Source organism: Dasypus novemcinctus, chromosome 3 (genome assembly GCF_030445035.2).
Source record: "Dasypus novemcinctus isolate mDasNov1 chromosome 3, mDasNov1.1.hap2, whole genome shotgun sequence".
NCBI lineage: Eukaryota > Metazoa > Chordata > Mammalia > Cingulata > Dasypodidae > Dasypus > Dasypus novemcinctus.
In genome coordinates this window covers 64,023,654-64,046,880 of record NC_080675.1, presented here as the reverse complement: position 1 = coordinate 64,046,880, position 23,227 = coordinate 64,023,654, and positions in this window count along the sequence as shown.

Genomic DNA, 23,227 nt, shown 5'->3' with positions numbered 1-23,227 from the left:
CTTCAATAGGGTTGGGAAATTTTCTACCATTATTTCTTTAAATAGTCCTTCTACCCCTTTTCCCTTGTCTTCTCCTTCTGGGATACCCATGACACATATGTTTGCATGCCTCCTGCTGTCATTTAGTTCCCTGAGACCTTGTTCAATTTTTTCCATTCTTTTCTTCATCTGTTCTTTTGTATGTTCACTTTCAGAGGCCATTTCATCAAGTTAACCAATCCTTTCTCCTGCCTCCTGGGTATAAAGTTTTTGAAACCATTTCCTACTACAAGATCGCATAGAGGTTTCCCTATATTATCTACTGGGAGCTTTATTGAGCTTTATTATCTTTACACTTATATTTATGTCTTTGATCCATCTTGAGTTACTCTTTGCATAGGACATGATATGGTGAATCTCTCTCAATCTTTTGGATATATGCATATCCAGTTTTCCCAGCACCATTTATTGAAGCAGCCATTCTTGATGGTCTTGTTTAGTATCAGTTGACTGTATATGTGAGGATCTATATGAGAACTCTCTAATCACTTCCATTGGTTAATATGTCTATCCTTGTTCCAATACCATACAGTTTTGACCACTGTAGCTTTGTAGTTTGTTTAAAGTCAGGTAGCATGATTCCTTCACTTTTGTTTTTCCTTTTCAGCATGTATTTAGCTATTTGGGGACCCATGCTCTTCCAAATAAATTTCACAATTGGTTTTTCCTGTTCAGTGAAAAATGCTGTTTGAATGTTTATTCAGATTGTGTTAAATCTGTAAATCAGTTTGGGAAGGACAGACATCTTAATGATATTTAGTTTTCCAATCCATGAACACAGAATTTTCTTCCATTTACTTAGATCTTCTTTTATTTCCTTATGAGTTTGTGTAGTTTGCTGTGTAGCAGAGCTTTACGTCTGTAGTTAAAATTTATTCTTAAGTATTTGATTCTCTCAGTTGCTATTATTAATGGAATTTTTCTCTTGATTTCCTCCTCTGATTGCTCAGTGTTAGTGTACATAAGTGCTACTGATTTTTGCATTTGGATCTTATATCCTGCCACTTTACTGAACATGTTTATCAGCTCTAGAAGCTTTGTTGTAGATTTTTCAAAGCTTTCTACATATATGATCATGTCATCTGCAAATAGTGTGGTTTTTACTTCTTCCCTTTCAATTTGGATCCTGTTTATTTCTTTTTCTTATATCAGGTGCTCAAGCAAGTACTTCTAAGACAATGTTAAATATTACAGTGACCTTGGGCATCCTTGTCATGTTCTAGATATTAGAGGGGAAAGCCTTAAGCATTTCATCATTGAGTATGATTTAGCTGTGGCTTTTTATAAATAATGTTTTTCATGTTGAGGATGTTTCCTTCTATTTCTAGCTTTTTAAATGTTTTTATCAAGAAAGTCCTGTCTTTTCAAGAGCTTTTTGTCCATCAGAGATGGTCACGTGATTTTTTTCCTTTGATCTGTTAAAGTGATGTATTTCATTGATTGATTTTCTAATGTTGAACCATCGTTGCATACCAGAGATAAAACTCATTCATCAGGGATAAAACTGATTTGATGAGGATTTTAGTATCTAAGTTCATTAGAGATATTGGTCTATAGTTTTCTTTCTTTGTGGCATCTTTTTGTGGCTTTGGCATTAGGGTAATGTAGGCATCATAGAATGAGTTAGATAATGTTCCCTCCACTTCTATTTTTCGGAAGAGTTTAAGAAAGGTTGATGTTATTTCTTTCCAGAATTATTGTAGAATTCACCTGTGAAGACATCTGGTTGCAGGTTTTTCTTGGTTAGGAGGTTTTTGATGACTAATTCAGTCTCTCTACTTGTAATTCATCTGTTGAGTTATTCTATTTCTTCTTTCATCAATGTATGTTGCTTGTGAGCTTCTAGAACTTTACCCATTTCATATAAGTTACCCTCTTGTTGGCATATAATTTTTCAAAGTATCCTCTTATGATGCTTTTTATTTCTGTGGGGTCAGTGTTTCTTTCTGCTTGTTTTGGGATTAGTTTTTCTTTTCCTTGTTCCTCCATGTGTGCAGTTATGTCTTTGATTTTCGCTCTTTCTTATTTTTTAATATAAGCATTTAAGGGGGAGGTGGGGCAAGATGGCATCTGAGTGAGTGCACCTTACGGTCTCTCCTACGAAGAGGCGGCTGAGTGGGGTTGGAGCCTTGCCAGAGTGGGCTGTCTTGGGGCTTGCAGGGCAGAGGCTGTGTGGACATCGATTTGGAGAGAGAGTGGCAGAGGTGGTGCTTGCTAAAGGTAGAATTGTGACTTACAAGTACAGAGGTCGGAAGCTGTGGACTGGTGGGACCCTTCCCCCTGGGGCTTACAGCCCGGTGTTTCCTGAGAATTGTCAGTTGTGCAGTGGAGTTCCTGGGCCCTGTGGTCCCCAGATGCATGGCCCCCAGGTCCGTGTCCCCTGAGCCCCTCTAGCCCATGTTCCATGGACATATGTGCCCTGGATCTGCAGAGTCCCGGACTTCCCTTTCCCAAGTCCAGTGTTCCCAGAGGTCCGGGATTGCCTTAGCCCTCTGGTTTTGGACTGACTCTGTGGGTGGAAGGGATTCAGTGGGGGGTGCAGTGGGAGGGCCTGGCTACTGTGGGTTCGCTTTTCTGGTGCCCCCCCCCCTTTTTTTTCTTTTCTTTTTTTCTTTTCTTGCGCTTGGAGGAGCATACCTGCTCGCTTGGGGAGAGTCTGGGAATAGAGGAGTGGCAAATCTGCTGAGAAAGCCCAATTAACCTAAATACCCTGGGATAGGAAACTTGGCCTGGGAGAAGGTGGAGTCAGAAGATCAACTAGACCTCTCATAGCACACCTAAAGGAGAGGGACTTTAGGAGCTGCTTTCCAAGCCTCCAATAGCATACTTGGGGCTCCTAGTGAGATGTGGGTGCTCTCTCTCTAGAAATTAAGAGTCATTGTTTTCTGTATGGAGCTGATTCAACAAGGACCCACTTGAATCTCCTACGGACCTCTCAGGCAGCTTTCCTGCTGCTTGGGAGAGAGGGAAGTGAAGAAGGGAGAAAAGGGGGAAGTCAGATCCCTAAGCATTTTATTTAACTACAAACAGGATTCCTTGCTTGAAGCGTTCCCTAGTATTTGGTTGGTTTTTCCTTGTTTTTCTTTCCTCTTTATCCCCCCAAGGCCCTTTTTTTTCTTTCTTTCTTTCTCTTTTTCTTTTTCCTGCTTACTTCCCCACTCCCTTTTGTCCCTTTTTACCTTCCTTCTTTCTTTTCTTTCTTTCTTTCTTTCTTTCTTTCTTTCTTTCTTTCTTTCTTTCTTTCTTTCTTTCTTTCTTTCTTTCTTTCTTTCTTTCTTTCTTTCTTTCTTTCTTTCTTTCTTTCTTTCTTTCTTTCTCTGCTTTCCTATTCTTCTTACGTTAGGTGCTGCAGGGAGAGCTTCACATTTGCTGTATTTCCTCATCCTCCATTTACTCTTTACTGTGTGTATTGATTTTGGCCAACAACACTATTCCTTTTCCTCTACATCTTTCTATCCTCCATCATTAATTGTTTCTCTTACATTACAACTTTCTTTCTTTGTCCCCCTATTTTTTTCACTTTTTTATTACTACTACCTTTGTTCTGTTTTCTGCCTTATATTCACTCTATATTATTGTCCTCTCTTTTCTCTTTCCCTCTCTCCTAAACACACAGGCCTTTTAATTCACACTGTATTCCTCCCATATTCAGAATTTTACATACTCTACTTTTCTTACTGTTATAACTCTACATACCTTACATGAGTCTAATATCCTAATATCATTCACCTATATCTCACATGGTTCCTCTGTTAATATTTACTATCAATACTACTATTATTCATTTTCTTTTCTTACTCTTTTTGCTTTCTCTGACCCTAATATTTTCCTTCAGATGAACTTAGCCAACAACAAGGAAATAGAATAAGAAGAACAAAGTGACAAAGAGAAGACTTAACATGCACACAAAAACAACAACTAATTAAACTCCAAATTAGACAAAGAAGCTAAGCAACTGACTAAACCCATCAAAATAAAATGATGACCAGACAGGAACAAAAAACTACAAACCAAACCAATAATCAGGAAAACATGTCCTAATCCAATGAACAAACTAAAAACCAGGAAGAGGAGCAGAATATTGAACAAGTAATTAAAGATCTCAGAACATATATTAGGGACCAATTTGATGAAGTGAAGAAAGAGATTAAGAATATGAAGAAAACAATTGAAGAGAATACAGAAGAAATTGCATTCATATGCAAAAATATAATGGATATGATGGTGATGAACAGCATAATTCAAGAAATCAAAAATATACTCTCAGCAAATAACAGCAGACTCAAAGAGGGAGAGGGGAGATTAAGTGATGTGGAAGACAGTACATTTGAAATCAAACAGATAGTAGAATTGGTTGATAAAAAGATAGAATAAAATCCAGCAGGGGCTTAGGGACCTGAATGACAATGCAAAACATGCAAACATATGTATTATAGGCATCCCAGAAGGAGAAGAGAAGGGAAAGGGGACAGAAGAAATGTTGGAGGAAATAATGGCTGAAAACTTCCCAAACCTATTGAGGGAGATTGATGTACATGTCCAAGAAGCATGACACACCCCAAACAGCATAAATCCCAACAGGCCTACCCCAAGACATATACTTGTCAAGTTATCCTACACTCAAGACAAAGAGAAAATACTAAGAGCAGCAAGAGAAAAGAGAACCATCACATACAAAGGAGGCTCCATAAGATTAAGTGCTGATTTCTCATCTAAAACCATGGAGGAAAGAAGACAGTGGTTTGACATAGTCAAGGTACTAAAAGAAAAAAATTTTCAACCAAGAATACTCTACCTAGCAAAGTTAGCATTCCAAAATGATGAAGAGTTCAAAATATTCACAGATAAACAGAAATTAAGAGAGTATGCCAACAAGAATCCTGCCCTTCAAGAAATACTAAAGGGAGTTCTGCAGGAAGAAAGAAAAAAACAAGAGAGACAGAGTTGGAAGAGAGTGTAAAAGCAACTAAAAAGACAAAAACAGAAAAAGAAAATCAAACAGAATATGACAAACACAAATCCAAAGAAAATATGGCTAATATAAGTAATTCCTTGAAAGTAATACCAATGAATGTCAATGGATTAAACTCACCTGTCAAGAGACTCAGACTGGAAGATTGGATAAGGAAATATGACCCATCTATATGCTGTCTGCAAGAAACACGTCTTAGACCCAGGGATTCAAGGAGGCTGAAAGTGAATGGCTGGAAAACAATCTTACAAGCAAACAATAACCAAAAAATGGCAGGAGTAGTTATATTAATATCAGACAAAATAGACTTTACATGCAAAACAATTGTGAGAGACAAAGATGAACACTACATATTAGTGAAATGGATGATCTTTCAAGAAAAAAGAACAATCATAAACATTTATGCTCCTAACAAGGGTGCCTCCAAATATGTGAGGCAAACACTGGAAAAAGTAAGTGAAGGAATATATGCCTCTACAATTATAGTGGGGGAATTTAATACACCACTATCAACTTTGGACAGAACATCTCAAAAGAGAATCAATAAAGAAACAAAGACTGAGCAATATATTAGAGGAGCTGGACCTAATAAATGTATACAGAACATTACACCCCAATACAGCAGGATATACATTCTTCTCAAGTGCACAAGGATCATTCTCCAAGATAGACCACGTACTAGGCCACAGAAAAAGTCTCAATGAATTCAGAAAGATAGAAATCATACAAAATAATTTCTCTGGCCACAGTGGAATGAAGCTGGAATCTGCAAGGGCCAGAAACCCAGATTTGGCACTAAGATTTGGGAATTAAACAACACACTCTTAGAGAAGCCATGGGTCAAGGAGGAAATCTCAAAAGAAAATAATCGGGAGTGGGAGGAAGAGATGTGATGTGGGGGCATTTTTGGGACTTGGAGTTGTCCTGGGTGGTGCTGCAGGGACAGTTACCGGACATTGTATGTCCTCCCATGGTGGACTGTGGGAAAGTGTGGGCTATGATGTGGACCATTGACCATAAGGTGCAGCGGTGCTCAGAGATGTATTCACCAAATGCAATGAATGTCTCATGATGATGGAGGAGGTTGTTGTTATGGGGGGAGAAGTGGGGGGAGGGGGTGGGGGGAATATGGGGACCTCATATTTTTTTGATGTAACAATAAAAAAATAAAGACAAAAAATTAAAAAAAGGAAATAACTACTTTGAAACTAATGAAAATGATAACACAACATATCCAAACTTATGGGATGCAGCAAAAGCAGTACTGAGAGGGAAATTTATAGCCATACAGTTATACATCAAAAAAGAAGAAAGAGCTAAAGTTGAAGAACTAAATGCACACTTGGAGGTATTAGTTAAAAAACAACAAACTAACCCCAAAGGAAGAAGAAAGAAAGAAATAACAAAGATCAGAGCAGAACTAAATGAATAGAAAATAAGAAAGCACTTGAAAAAATAAACAAAACTTAGAGCTGGTTCTTTGATAAAATCAATAAAATTGACAAACCCTTAGCTAGGTTAACAAAGAAAAAAAGAAAGAAGATGCAAATACACAAAATAAGAAATGAGAAAGGAGATATCACCACTGATCCCACAGAAATAAAGACTATCATAAAAGGATACTTTGAAAAACCATATACCAAAAAAATAACAATTTAAAGAAAATGGACAAATTCCTAGAAACACATAAGCAGCCTACATTGACAAAAGAAGTTGACGATCTCAACAAACCAATCACAAGTAAAGAGATGGAATCAGTCATTAAAAACCTCCCAACTAAAAAGAGCCCTGGGCCAGATGGCTTCACATGTGAATTCTACAAAACATTCCAGAAAGAACTAACACCAATCTTGCTTAAACAATTCCAAAAAATTGAAACAGAAAGAGCATTGCATAACACATTCTATGATGCCAACATTACTCTAATATCAAAACCAAACAAAGACACCACAAGAAAGGAGAATTACAGACCAATCCCTCTAATGAACCTTGACATGAAAATCCTCAACAAAATATTTGCTAATCATATTCAACAACACATTAAACAAATTATACACCATGACCAAGTGGGGTTCATTCCTGGTATGCAAGGATGGTATAACATAAGGAAATCAATTAATGTAATACACCACATAAGCAGATTGAAGGAAAAAATCACATTATCATATCTATAGATGCAGAAAAAAGCATTTGACAAAATACAGCACCCTTTCTTGATAAAAACACTGCAAAAGATCAGAACAGAAGGAAACTTTCTGAACATGATAAAGAGTATATATGAAAAATCCACAGCTAACATCTTTTACAATGGTGAAATCCTAAAATCTTTCCCTCTAAGATCAGGAACAACATAAGGATGCCCACTATCACCCCTCCTATTTAATATAGTCTTAGAAGTACTTGATCTAGCACTGAGTCAAGGACCAGACATAAAAGGCATCCAAACTGGAAAAGAAGAAGTCAAAATTTCACCATTTTCAGATGATATGATCCTATACATAGAAAACCCTGAGAAGTCTACAACAAAGCTTCTAGAACTTATAAATGAGTCCAGTAAAGCAGCAGGTTACAAAATAAATGCACAAAAATCAGTAGCATTTCTGTACACCAATAATGAGCAATCTGAGGGGGAAATCAGGAATCAAATACCATTCACAATAGTAAATAAAAATATCAAATACCTAGGAATAAATTTAATTAAAGAGATAAAAGACTTATACACAGAAAACTACACAAGACTGTTCAAGGAAATCAAAGAAGACCTAAATATATGGAAGAATATTCCCTGTTCTTGGATAGGAAGACTAAATATTACTAAGATGTCTATCCTACAAAAACTGATCTACGGATTCAACGCAATCCCAATAAAAATCAACACATCATTCTTTAATGAACTAGAGAGATTAACTATGAAATTTATTTGGAAAAGAAAGAGGCCCTGAATAGCCAAAGACATATTGAAAAAGAAAAATGAAATTGGAAGAATCACACTACCTGACTTCAAAACATACTACAAAGCTACAGTAGTGAAAACAGCATGGTATTGGCACAAGGATAGACACATTGACCAATGGAACCAAATTGAGACTTCTGATATAAATCCTCATTCATACAGCCATATGGTATTTGACAAGGCCACCAAACCCTCTCAACTGGGAGAGAATGGCCTCTTCAAGAAATGGTTGCTGGAGAACTGGATATCCATATGTAAAAGAATGAAAGAGGATTACCAACTTACACCTTATACAAAAATCAGCTCAAGATGGGTCAAAGACCTAAATATAAAGCCCAAGACCATAAAGACCTTGGAAAGCAAAGTAGGGAAGCATCTACAGGACCTTGTAACAGGAAATGGCTTCATGAACTTCACACCAAAAGCACAAGTGGCAAAAGAACAAATAGATAATGGGGTTTCCTCAAAATTAAAGCCTTCTGCACCTCAAAGGAGTTCGTCAAGAAAGTGAAGAAAGCCTACACAATGGGAGAAAATATTTATCTAAAGGGAGACATATCTTGCATATATAAAGAACTCCTATATCTTGAAAATAAAAAGACAAACAGCCCATTTAAAAAATGGGAAAAAGATTTGAACAGACACTTCTCCAAAGATAATATACAAATGGCTAAAAAACACATGAAAAAATGCTCAAAATCCCTAGCTATTAGGGAAATGTAAATCAAAACAGTGAGATACCATCTTACTCCCATAAGCCTGGCAGGTATGTTGGTTGAAATTGTGGTGCAGAGAAAACTCTTTAGAGAATGTAATATGGAAGTTTGCCTGTTTGGGATGCTTAAGGGGGGTGGGGGGTCATCTGACACAGGGAAAGTTTCCAGGGAGTATGTGAGTGCTCATTTCGTCATAGTAGATTATATCATTGGGTGGAGACCCATACAATGAGAGTGAAGGCATACCCACATCCTGGTGAGGACTTATGTTCTCAAACAGAGGGAATTGTATCTCTTGAGAGAATTGGTGGCTCCTAATAGGTTAGGGTAGTCAAGTTTGTCAAGCCATCAACATTTTTGCAAATATCTCTGAATATGGTCCCTTAAGTAATGAAGATTGATTGTCATAATGGGCCCTGAGGAGAGGGAGAAAGAGGTATTTAATACATGGTATCAGGTTAACTGTGGGGCAATGGAAGTGTTCCACAAGATCATGCCAAGATGGATATAGGTCATGTTAAATTACACCAAAAATGTATAAAAGTCTGTAGACTAAAATGTAAACCATAATGTAAAATATAAGATAACTAAAAATTTAGAAAATTGTATAGTCTAAAATATAAACCATGATGTAAGCGCAAACAGAACCATGTTTGAAAGCTATAGTTTCAATATCTGTACATTAGCTACAGCAAATATAATATGAACATGTAAAAAGATCACTGCTGGGGAAGGGACAAAGATTTTGATGTTGGATAATTGGGAGTACCATATGTTTTATATGTGAATTACTGTGACCTAAAACTTATGTCAAGAGAAACTTAATAATCAGGAAAAAAAAGAAAGAAAGAAAGGAGGTAAACACTGAGGAAGAAATGGAAGAAATTGCCTTGCCCCTGTACATACAGGGCAACACCTGTAGCAGTGATGAAAGGCAAAATGTCAAAAACAAAGCTTTCATTTTTTCATTTCTTTGATACCCCAATTTATTTTTCCTTTATTTAATTTTTCTAAATTTCTATGTATTCTATAGCTAACCTTTAAACCCATCACTATATTCCATTTTTCTGTTAATGGAACCTGGCAATATATTGGGTTTCCTTTTTGAAGTTGTTTCGGATTACAGAAAAGTTCAATTATGGTGGGGGAGGAGCACTGTGTGGGGTGTCATTAGTGGGGGCACATGGTTGGGAGGGAGTTCTCTGGGGCATGTATACAGGGTACATAGAAAGGTTTGGATATTTTCATAGTGGTTTCAGTTGGAAATGACAGCTGGGAGAGTGCTGAATTCCTGACCAGGGGAGCTCTATCACATTCCCCAATGGAACAACAGCAATCCTCCAAGTGCAATGGCAAAGACCAATGAGCCCTTGATATTGATGGCTCCAATTATGAGCCTGTGTGCCTGAAATATGAACTAGGCCTATAGCTGTGGGGTGCCTAGGAGTTACCTCCTGAGAGCCTCCATGTTGCTCAAATGTGGCCACTCTATAAATCAAACTCAGCATGAAGATGCCCCAGTGTAGGACATGACTCCTGGGGGTGAGCCTCCCTGGCACTGAGGGATTACTACCAAGCACCAGCTGATGATGTAACTACAACAAGACAGTGAACAAAGAGGTCAACACAGACAGGCAGAACATCTCAGCTTACATGTAATATCAGGTGTTAAAAACTGCTTTTTGACTTTGGATAAAAAGGGGGAAATAGAAAGGACAAGTGAGTTTATATGATTAAGAGTCTCCAAAAAAGAGTCAGGAGGTCATCAGGGGGTGATACTTATGCATGCCTCAGCAGGGTACCAGAGACAGCCAAGGTAGATGGAAACCCAGGTGCTGGTTCTCCTGAGGGCTGCAGCAACCCACAGGTTCTATGGTCAAGGCAGATGGCTCTGGAGTTCAGGGCCATGTCAGTTGGCCCTACTTTGGAGTTTGTGTTCCTGAGTGATGGAGTTGGACTCAGATAAAACCTTTCTACACATGTCTCTTCTGTTACTTTTACTGGATCTGTGGTTGGCATTTGTGTTGGTGTATACTCAGGAGACCTGAAACTCTGAACTGTCCATGTGATGGCCAGGCCCTGTGCCTCAGCAGACTTTCAGCTCCTACCCTCTGGTTTCTTGGACTTACCCTGGCCAGCTGACAGGGAGGTGAAAAGGGTCAACCACCACACCAGGGAGCCAAGAGTGCCTACAGCTGCAAGCAGGAGAATTGCATCCATCATCCACGTGGAATCTAAACCACCTCTTGATGTAGAGGGGGACTGGACATAGCCATCCCAGGTCCACAAGACAGAGGAATAGAGTATGGATTAGAGGGGACTTATTGGTGTTCTGATGGAGACATATTATGATTAGTAAGGGAAGAAATTGTAATAGTGATGTGGAGAGGGTGGCCAGAGTAGCTGCTGATGGTTGGGAGAGGGAAGAAGAGATATGGTGTGGGGGCATTTTCAGGATTTTGAGTTGTCCTAGGTGGTGCTGCAGAGATGGATGCTGGATGTTGTGTGTTCTGTCATGGCCCACTGGGGGAGAGTGTGGACTACAATGTGGACCACTGTCCATGTACTGCAGCGGTTCTTCAGAATGTATTCGTCAGGTGCAGTGGATGTGCCACAATGATGGAAGAGTTGTTGATGAAGAGGGGTGGGATGGGTGGGGTGGGAGGTATATGGGGACCTCATATTTTTTGAATGTAACATTTAAAAGAAAATAAAGAAAAAAAGTAAGCCTTTATGGCTATAAATTTCCTTTCAGCACTTCTTTAGCTGAATCCCATAGGTTTTGATATATTGTGTTTCAAGGTAGGTACTGATTCTTCTCAAATTTCTTCCTTAACTCACTGTTTATTTAAGAGTGTTGTTTAACTTAGATATTTTTGTGCTTATTCTGGTTTTCTGCTCCTTAGTAATTATTTTGTATAATTTCAATCTTTCTTAAGGACTGAGACTTGTTCTGTGATGCATCATGTGTATTATGCTGGAGAATCATCAAGAAGAATGTATATCCTGCTGTATTTTGGTATAATGCTCTTTATATATCTATTAGGTTTAGTTCCTCTAACAAATCATTCAAAGTCTCTATTTTTTTAATAGCCCTGTCTTATTGATAATGGTCTTATGGTGATAAAGGTGGATTAAATTTCCCAACTATAGTTGTAGAGGCATCTATTTCTCCCCTTAGTTTTTCCTTTGTATGCTTCATGTATTTGGGGGAACCCTGGTTAGGTATATACTTATTTATGAATATTCTTTCTTTTTGATAGATTTCCCCTTTTATTAATATATAGTGCCCTTCTTTGTCTTTTACAACAGTTTTGCATTTAAAGTCTATTTGTCTGATATTTGTATCACTACTCCCACCATTTTTTCATTATTGTTTACATGGAAAATTGTTTTCCAACCTTATACTTGCAACCTCCTTATGTTCCTGGGTCTAAAGTGAGTTTCTTGTAGACATAATATAATGGGTTATATTTCCTTATCCAATCTGCTGATCTGTGTCTATTGATTGACATGTTTTATCCATTAACATTCAATGTTATTACTGTCAAGCCTGTACTTACATTAGCTATTTTTTCTTGTTTCATGTCATAGTTTTATTTATATTTTTCCTTTTAGTTATTACTACTAATAATCTTCCTTTCCAGACTTTCTTCCAACTCTCCTCTCTTTTCCTTTCAACCTGCAGAACTCTTGTTGACAAACTTAATTTTGTTAACTTTGGATATTTTGAACTTTCCCTTATTTTTGAATGCCAGCTTTGCTGGATTTAAAATTCTTAGCTGGCAGTGTGTGGGGTTTTTTTGTTTTTGTTTTTTGTTTTTCCTTTAGCACCTTAGCTATGTCATATGACTCCCTTCAAGACTCCATGGTTTAGATGAGAAATCAGTGCTTAATCTTATCAAGCTTCCCTTATATTAGTGGATCTCTTTTTTCTAACTGCTTTCAGAATTCTTTTTGTGTTGAGCATTTGACAACTTGATAAGTATAAGTCTAAAAGTAGGTCTGTTAGGATTTATATTGTTTGAAGTGTGCTGTGCTTCCTGGTCATGTACATCCATGTCTCTTAAAAGAGTTGGGATATTTTGGGCCATAATTTCCTCCAACACTCCTTCTACCTCCTTTCCCTTCTATTCTCCCTTTGGGATGCCTACAATGCATATTTTTGTGTTTTTCATCTTGTCATTCATTTTTCTAAGTCCCTGATGATATTTTTTCTATTTTTTTAATTTATTTGTCCTATTATCTGTGCAATTTCAGATGTTTTATCTTCAATGTCACTGATTATTTCCTTTGCCTGTTCAAATCTGTTGTTATGTGTTTCCAGGTATTGTTAATTTCTCACATTATGAATTTCATCACTGTCATATATGTTATCTTAATGTATGTTTATGATTTCTTCTGTATATTCCCCAATTACCGTCTTAATATTCTTCACTTCATTAAGTTGATTCATGATCTTTGATTGGACATCCTTGATTCCACATTCTACACTTCCATTAGCCTGGGTCATGTCTTCCTGTTTCTTAATATGGCTTGTAATTTTTTTCTGGTGTCTAGACATCTGTTTATGTTGATGATCATTTTTCAGTTAGTTAGCTTCTCTTTCTACTCTCGGGTTTTATTTCATTTTGTTTTGTGTTAAGTGTCCTTTTTAACACTTGCTTCCACTTATTCTATATCCTTGAAGTTGTCTGTGTCAACTGAAGAACTATTAAGAAAGGAATGGAAAGAAGAAATAAAGAATAATTTAAAAAGGATGAAATATGAATCATAAAAGAACCAGGGAAAAGGAAGTAATAAGAGTGAATAATCAATAAAAATAAATAGGAAAAAGAATAAAAACGTTGGAATAAGAAAAGAAACAGGAAAAAATAGAATAAAATTAAAGACTGAAGAGTTAAGAAGAAATAATGAAGACCAAATAAGAAAAGAAAGAATGAAATAAAAACAACAGAGGAAGAAAAAATGAAAATAAAGAATGAAGAAAATAAGGAGGAAAAAAAGAAGGAAAAGAAAAAACAAAAAAAAGAAAAAGGCTTCCCAGTCATGCCACTAGCAAACATCTCAGGTTGCCAGTGGTCACCAATCAATCAACTTGCCATTCTGCCTCTTCAGGTAAGGTGCCTAGGTACAGAGAGGAAAAAATAAAGAATAAAAATTACAAAGAATAAAGAATTTTAAAAATATAAAATAACAAACGAAAAAAAAACTTTAAAAATATTCAGTCTAGATTCCCTGTCACAAGTTTCCTTGTCTCTCAACTTTCCCACCTCCAGGGATCTGGCTGGGTGCCTGACAGCCTGCTGGATCCCTTCTCTTCTGGACTGGTTGGACACCTGACAGCTCTGGCAGGCTGTCTCTCCCCACCCTCTTTTCTCTCAAGCCAGTTTGCGTTTCTGACAGGTTTCCAGTTGCCTCTCTTGGCTTTCCTCTCTTCTGCGCTCTTAGGCACCTATCAGCCCACCCTCTCACTGACCTACTTTCTCTCCTTTCCAGGGCAGGTGGGTGTGACAGCCATTTGATCAGCTCCCCCTCCTTCTCCCTGGAGCCACTTCCACACTGGCTGCCATATTTCATTTTCCTGGAACCAGCTGAAATCTGTTTTTCCCATCCTATCTCCCCTGCCCACCATAATTTCTCTTCCCCTGAGCCAGCTGGGTGCCAGTTGTTTTCCCCACAACTCCTCCTTTTAGGCACTGGGCACTGGGAAGCATCCCTGGTTGCCTGGGGGCTTTCCTTACTCTCTGCTGAGACTGTTCTTCTATCTAAATCACTTCCCTCTCCCTCTGAGCTGCCTGAGTGCTGGCTTGCGTGCCCTATCTCTCATGGTTTCCCTTTCTCCCTGCCAACTGGGTATCTCCTCTCTAGCTATCCTCTCCAATTGCCCCTATGGTCCCATGGCTTCCCTTCTGCCAGGTAAACCTGCCTACATTCCTGCAGTTTCTGGAGGACAAGTGTGGTTTGGCATTTCCTACTCTGCCATTTTGAATCTAATAATACATTTCTAATCCTTGAGTATATTACCTCTTTGTATTAGTTTTCCATTGCTGTTGTAAACAAGTTGCCACATAGTGGCATAAAACAAAACAAGGTTATTATAATATTTCTGGAGGTCTAAAGTCTGAAGTGGGTCTCACTGGAGTAAAATTCTTTGTGTCATCAGACCTGAGTTCCTTTCTGAGCTTCTAGGGGAGAATCTACTTTCTTGCCTTTTCCAGCTTCAAGAAGTTACCTTCAGTTTTTGGCGTATAAGCCTTTTCATCTTCCAAGTCAGCAATGACCAATCAAGTCTTTCTCATGATTCTTTCTCTCTGATTCTGACTCTTCTGATGCCCTTGTCCCCATTTATAGACTCCTGCAATTACCTTGGGCCCACCCACATAATCCAGGATAATCTCCTTATTTTAAGGTCAACTCATTAGCAACATCATTTCTTCTGCAAAATTAATTTCTCCTGGTTATGTAACAAAATGTATTCACAGGTTCAAGAGATTAAGATGTGGACATCTTTAGGGAGCCATTATTCTGCCTATCTTATGTATTTATACTAAGTATTTTGTACCTATATATGTGTGTGTATATGTGTGTTTATAATATCATAATCACAATGTAATGGGAAATTATTCATCTAGTTGACATTTTGTTTACTAAGATTTTTAAAAATGTTTTCTGTATTAATCAAATAATTACTTTTCTGTGATGGTTAGGCTCATGTGTCAACTTGGCCAGGTAATGGTGCCCAGTTATTTGGTCAAGCAAGCATTGACCTAAATGTTATGATGAGGACATTTTGAGGACTTAAATCATCAATAAATTGATTGCACCTAAAACTGACCATATTTGCAATAAGCTGAAGAGATTGCCTTCAGCAATGATAGATGTCTCATTCAATCAGTTTAAGGCCTTAAAAGGAGAAGTGATGATTTCAGCAATCAGAAGAAAGAATTCCCATCTCTACTTCAATCAGCCAATTTCTCCTGGAGAATGCATTAAGGACCTTAATCAGAGCTCCTGGCTTGCAGCCCGCCCTAAGTAATTTGGACTTTCTCATCACCCCAGTCCTGTGGGGCAATTTTATAAAATCTCATAATATTTACAGATGTCTCCTGTCAGTCGTTTCCCTAAGAACCCTGACTCATACAGGTTCTTTCTCATATATGGCAATTAAGGACAAAATCACAAAGAAATGACTTTCATCATAACTTAAAAACCAGAACACAACTCACATTCTCAATTTCAATTTTCTAAAAGGTCCCTGGAAAAGTTGACATTTACTCACCCACTTTCTTTATACACAATATACTAATATTGTCTATACGCACAAGGTCAGTTAAACCTTTATTGGTTATTGAAGATCCGAGGTGTGTCACACCTTAACTGAAGTAGTCTCATAAAATGTCCTACTTACAATGGGCTTAAACGCACATAATGGCTTAAATTTAAGAACATATCTTTCTGGGTTACATATAGTTTTAAACCACCATAGAAAGTAAATATTGCAAAACTCGAAAGAACCATTTTCACAAATTAATACAATTTATTGACACTTATTTTAAGAACTTGAAAACTGTAAAAAGGTTTGAAATATGTCTTATTCCTTTTAAACTGAGGCAAGGCAAGCTTCTTCTCTTGGACTAAGCTATTATTATTTAATTTAAAATCGGCACTTCAGTAAATGTACCCTTGCCCTTAAAGAGAAAAATTACTGACTCAGGAGAGAAAAACACAGACTACACAAACTTCAACTTCTATTTAGAAAAATGCCAGAATGAGTAGGTTTTGACATACATCTCTACCAGCTGACCCTCGAAAGGCACTGTTAGGAGGGGGTTAACAAGGAAAAAATGTCAAACTAAATGTAAAATTATATGTACTGAAAAAAGAAAGCAAGAGAAAACAAAAATAAGGCATTATGAGCTAACACAGATATGGCAAAGGATTACTGAAAGTTTAATTCTCACGACGTTTTTCCAAAACTTGTTTAAATGAATATATTTCTTCCCTAAATATTTGCCCAAATACTAAAGAAATGTCACCATAATCATTCTATATCACAAATATCCATTACATAGCTTATTTTATCCTCATGGCCAAAAGTTCTTTTTTCTCTCTCTCAATATACTCAATTCATGATGAAACGGTGTTAAGGGATGAAAATGCAAACCGAATGAAATAGGAAAGGTCATAGCAGGACGAGTCAGAAATTCCAAAATCTTGTTGAATAAAGATAGTCCAAGATACTGTATCTGAAACCTAGTAAGCAGTACTTCCCTAAAGATTAACAATGCCATCACTTTATAGCAAAAAGTTGGAAATTGGCCATTTGACAGTCACCTCTCTTAACACATCCAAGAACCTATTACGCCTAGCCCCTGAAACTTGAGTGATCTTTCAAAAGCATTTCTTATCCATCTATAGCATCTTTCCTATCCCTCCCCAAAAATGGCAAACAGTGTTCATATATCTTTTCCATATATCAACTACAAAGGGACAGGGAAAGTCATGATGTTCTTTAAAATGTCTTCTACCCATTATTCCATTTCATTAGATTTTCTACTTTCTGGAATGATTGTCAAATCAAGATTATATAATTGTCATTATAAATGGCAAGCATTTTACTATTTCTTTCAATAAAAAATGGGAATGGATACCAAAGGAAAAAAGAGAACTTCTCTCTTACTGATTTTTCCTACTTGAGAACACAGGAATTCAACTGCATGAAAAACAAATAGGGGAGTAGATATGGCTCAAGCACTTGAGCACCTACTTCCCACATGGGAGGTTTTAGGTTTGGTACCCAGTTCCTCCTAAAAAACAACAACAAGTAAGCAAATGAAAAACCAACTCATGGGAGATGTTGTGGCTCAGTAGTTGAGCACCAGGTTCCCAAGTACAAGGTTCCAGGTTCAATCCCTGACCCTGGTACCTCAAAACAATGATAATAAATAAATAAATAAATAAATAAATAAATAAATAAATAAAGGCCACTATCTGAGTGTTACCAAGTCTGCAATTTCTGATACTTTTTGTTGTTTTTTTGGTTCATTTAAGTAGCTTTGAAAATATTTAAGGAAGTCATACAATAATTGGAACTATATATCACACTATTTTTATTTTGACAGATTATATTTCTATAATGCTTTTTAATTTTCATAACATTCTCACTCATTCAACAAGCGTTTATTACCTATTAAAGTACATGTCAGACATTCTTCTATGGCCTGGAGATAATTCAGCAAACAAAACAAACAAAAAACCCTCTCTTCATAGAGCTTACATGTTTATGGTGTGATCCAGACAAAAACAACCACAAGACACCCAGTAAATTATATCATATGGCAAGAGGTGATAAGGGCTATTGGAGGAAAAAATCTGTCAAATAGCATCAAAAGTGCTAGGGAATTCTCTTAACAATTTCAAAAAGACTTGAAGGATAATCTTTATGAGAATGTACCATCTAACAATCTTAAAGGAAGTGAGAGAGAAAGTCATGTGGGTATCTGGGTGAAAACACTGAAAACGAAAGAAATAGTGGTGCTAAAGCTCCGAGGCAGAAGCATGCCTAGTAAATGTAAAGAATAAAGAGGATACCAGTATGTCTACAGCCAAGTGGAAATGGTGAAAAAAGAAGATGAGGAAATTGGGGGAAGATCTTGCATTTTTATATTTTGCTTATTTATTTCTAACACTGACTTAATAAGCATAGTGACTATGAATTCCAGAAGTGCAAGAAGAACAATCACTTGTCGGTTGGCAGAATTGGCACAATTACCAAGAGACAGCTTGATGTCTAAGACCTTCAAGACCTCTTGGGCCTCCCATTTTCATGATGAATTGAGAGAATTAAGAAACTGAGCGTCTGTATTGTGGGCTCAGAAACTGGAGAACAATAGCAAACTGAGTACAAAATAAATATAACCAATGCCTCAAATTAGTGTCCATTTCCAAGATTAATTTATAAAACCACAATATCAATATATCAATTTAGAATAAGAAATTGGACTTTCAGAAGTAACAAGTATGAAAATGGATGGGAAATTTTCAGGCAGTACAAGTACTCTCTGGTGAAATGCTTGACTAGTGCATACTTGAGAATTGGATTGGGAGTGAAATCATGATCAAAATTTATTTGGAAAACAAATTCATAAAAGGGCATCAGGTATACCAAAGTTTTAATGATACCCCCCAGCCAGAGTCAGCTTTGTCTTCCTCATTGCAGACACAGTGCAGTACTGCCATACCTAGAATCTATTAGCTTAAATCCAGATGGCCTTTCCCATACAATCCCTATTAGCATAGATGAGCATTGATATATATTTTTTTGCTTTTCTAGTACACATGGCTGCCAACAATCCAATGCTCTAAATGCCTGACTTCATTATTTCTAAGTTATTTTGCATAACTCCTCACCTTTCCATTAACTGAATGTCTATTATTCTTTCTTTTTAATATTTTAATATTCATCCCAAGTATTAAAGTATTACATGCATACATGAAGTACATGGATCATAAGTATACAGGTACAGGGACTTTCACAGAATAAAAACACTGATTTACCTACACCTAGATCAAGCCATGTAAGAGTAGTTCCCTTTATGCTTGCTTTCCATAGTTCTTCAGTACCATGCAAAGGGAACAACTACTGATATCTACTTCAATAAATTAGTTTTGCTGTTTTGGACTTCTTGTTACAAAAGGAATTATGCACTTTTTACTCTTTTGAGTCTAACTACTTTTGTTCAAAATTATTTTCATGAGATTTATTTATGTTGCTGTGTCCAGCAGTAGTTGGTTCATGTTAATGACCTTTAATATGCCAGTGTATGAATATATCAAAATGTATTTATTTTCATTGTTACTGGACATTTGAGTTATTTTCATTTATTAGATGTTATTAATAGTTCCGATAAAATTATCCTTGCACCTCTTTTTTTTTTTGATTCACATTAGTACATTTTACTGTTGGATGTAATCTTAGAATTGGGGTTGTGATCACAAAATATTATTAACTTTATAGAAGATGTCAGTTTTCCATACTTAAGGTATCAGTTAACATTTCCACCAATAATATATGACAGCTTCAGTGTCTCTGAAGCCTTTCCAAATTCATCCATTCAAAATGTTAGTTTTTCTCTTAGTGATTGCTAACTGACCTCTGATTTTGCCCTTACTTCGGTATGAAGTAAGATTAAATGCAGAATACTTTATAAACAATGGTAAATGTCTTAATAATTATAGATTTACAATCAAAATGCAGTATCTTTCAGCCATGTAGTGACTAGGTGAGAATGCCAAAGGGCACTGCTAGTATCTTTATAAAGAGTCATTATCAAATCACACCTAGATTTTTTTATTATTTTCTGTCATTGGTCATTAAACTTACTGAAATGTTTTTCAACTATGCAATAACTACCATTCAAGTATCTTCCTCCTGGAAACTATTCTCATTTTATGGAAACAAAATATAATTATTTATGCTCCGACTTAAAACCAGCCCTTAAGGCCATACTTAAGATCATTTTGTTTTCCTTTTTATCATGTACTTATATTTATATATTAGAAAATGTTTTTATGTATATCTTGGTCACTATACATAGGCTGTATTTTACATTACAAATGAAGCAATTTGATATTAACTAGGATTTGGAATAAGGAGCATAAAATCTTATTTTAAATATTTGAGAAGGCAAGTTAGGTAATCAGATCTTACTGAAGTCATTAATTTTCACAGTCCTATTAAGTGCTTATTAATCTATTTTAATTACATTTATATACTTGCTTATTTAAATTATTTCTAACTACATAATGACATGAGAAAATTACTACAGTCATTTTTTCCCCTCTCAAGTGCCTTAGTTGATTAAATTCCTTCACTACCTAATCGCTATCATTAATATTAGCACATTTTTAATTTTAAAAGATACTTGTCATTTTATTGTCATATTTCTATGATGCATATGTATATGTATTTGCATATGTAGGAAAGAAGTTTTTATTAAAATGTTAATATTAACAGAAACTTCTTATTGTTTGTAATTTAGATTGGCATTTACTGGAGGGACATGATAGAGCAGAAATTACCAAGAATACTTCCATACCTTAAACAGGACAAAAAACCTGAAAACATTTAGATCAAACTGTTTCCTACTGAGACTGGAAAGAATGGAGGCAAACAGGTGACTAGCACTCTAAGCAAATAAAGCAAATAGAGATCATTTTCATTTTGCATAGAATAAAAGGAGAGAGCAAGAGAGGTACCATCACTTGAAGAATATATGGTGAGCCATCTAGCTTGATGATGTTTACAGATGATAGGTTCCACAGGCAGTTCTCAATTTTTACAGTTGCAAGAGTAGTAGGTGGAGCATTTTACCTACTTAAAGATCTGCCAGGACTTTCATTCAGCTAAAGCAAAGTTGCCTAGAAAATTCTTGTTTAATCTTGTTGACAAGTTCATCCTCCATACATAAAGCAAAGAGCAAGGGGATTTTTAAACTGGACCATTCTCTGACCAAAACAATTATTAAGCCAAATGTAACCCATGGGGTCCACAGCAGTAGGAGAATACAACACTGGAAAGGGCAAATCTATGCACCATTGCAAAATTCAAAGAAACACTGTGGCAGAATTCATGTTCAGATTTCCAAAATATAAGATAAAATCATAGAAACTGAAAGTCTAAAAATATGTAATTCTTATTTTTCAATCACATATTACTGATTTGTTGAATTATTAATTTATTTTTAAAATATTATTTATTTCCTTCCAGATTTTAGGTACCATGTTTTGTGAGGGGAAGATAAAATATGGAATTGCTTAAATAAACCAGTGTATTTACACAGAAAATTCTCTGATCAGTTCAAATTTTTAAATAGCATGGACAAATAGTTAAAGAAAATGCTAAGTCACCCAGGGAAAATATATGGAGTCACAAGAAAAATGTTAAGTAGCCACTAATTGCCTACTTTTAATATTCAAAGAGAAAGAAATGGGAAAGAATAATGTTCACTGCTCTTTAACCTAATGATACATAAAAAGCTGTCCTAGAGAATAATGTGGTCAAATGTACATTTATAACAGTGTTCCTGATTTGATTAACTCACCAGTGTACCATCAAGATATTTTTCAATAAGATGAAATATTTGACTCTGTAGCCGTAATTACCTGATGATAGTGCTGTATTTTGTTAACAAACAACAAAGGCTAAGATGATTATAGTTAACTATATTTTCTGTTACTTCTTAAAGGCAAAAATAAATTCGTGCATAATTAGCATTGCTAGGTATATATACTGAGCAGTATCAATGAATAATGGCATCTTTATTTTCATCCATATAGTCATTCATTCAGCAAATATTATTGGGTTTCTACTATTGCCACACATCAGGATTTGGAAATATCAGAGGCCAAACAAGAATCACTGACTTGTGGATATATTTTGAACACAGACCCATCAGAAGTTCCTGGTAAATTGAATATAGACTAAAAAAAAAAAAGGTGTCAAGAATGATTCCAAAGTGGTTTTTTTTACCTGAGCAATATTATTCTTGTGATTCATAAAGACAAATTAAAAAGAACATGATCTGAGTTGAAAAGAATCACTATAATCTAAAATTAATTAGAATCATAAAGTATATAAGAATTAGAACTTCAGGACAACTCCAGATGATTCTCATTTAAATAAAAATAAGTAAATAGAAGCAAAAAATCAAAATGAGGAAAAACATATTTAAAAATTATACCAAGTAAGAGGAAGGAGATAGTAGCACTAGAGGAATAATTACACTAAGAGAAAACTTCGCAAAGTAGGGAAAGAGATGTTATGATAAAACATCTCCTCCAGACAATGACAGGGAGGATTTACAGCATGCTCTTGTATACACAACAGACCACATACATTAATAACATAAGATTTGAAGCAAAAACATCTTAAAATCAAGGCAGGTCAGCTGTATTCACAGCTAGAAGAGCCTTGGGAAAGAAAAGTTGCTAAAATGGGAGATAGAAGTACAGAGAGTAGAGAGACTTTGCAAGCCGATGATAATAGACATGAAACTAATGCATAGTAACATCCTGAGGTAACATGTATGTGCTGTGGGAAGTGTATCAATGAGGAAAATCATTAGACTTCCTAATTCCTTCCAAAAATAATTTAAAAGGACACTTATCTTTCCCAACAGTACAGAAGACTGGGCCTGTAAAAACAGTTTTATGCATCAGAGTAATATTTTTGAAATATTAATTTGTTGTACCCTTGAAATTGTTTCTTTTGCACTTCCCCTTCAGTCATTTCAGTCAATTACCCAGATTTGAAGTCATTGCCTCAGGGAAGGTATAGGAATAAATGAGAAAGAGAAAATACTTTGCAAGTTTCTACTGACTTTTGTTTCCAAAATATGAAAGCCCTTAATAGAATTCGAAGGACTTCTGGCAAAATTTAAAATGTTTTTGAAAGTGAGTTTTGAGGATCGTTTATGTTTTCCCTATAATAAAACTAGGCACAATTTTGCCCCTCAAAGGAACTTTTAGCAAAGTCTGGGGACA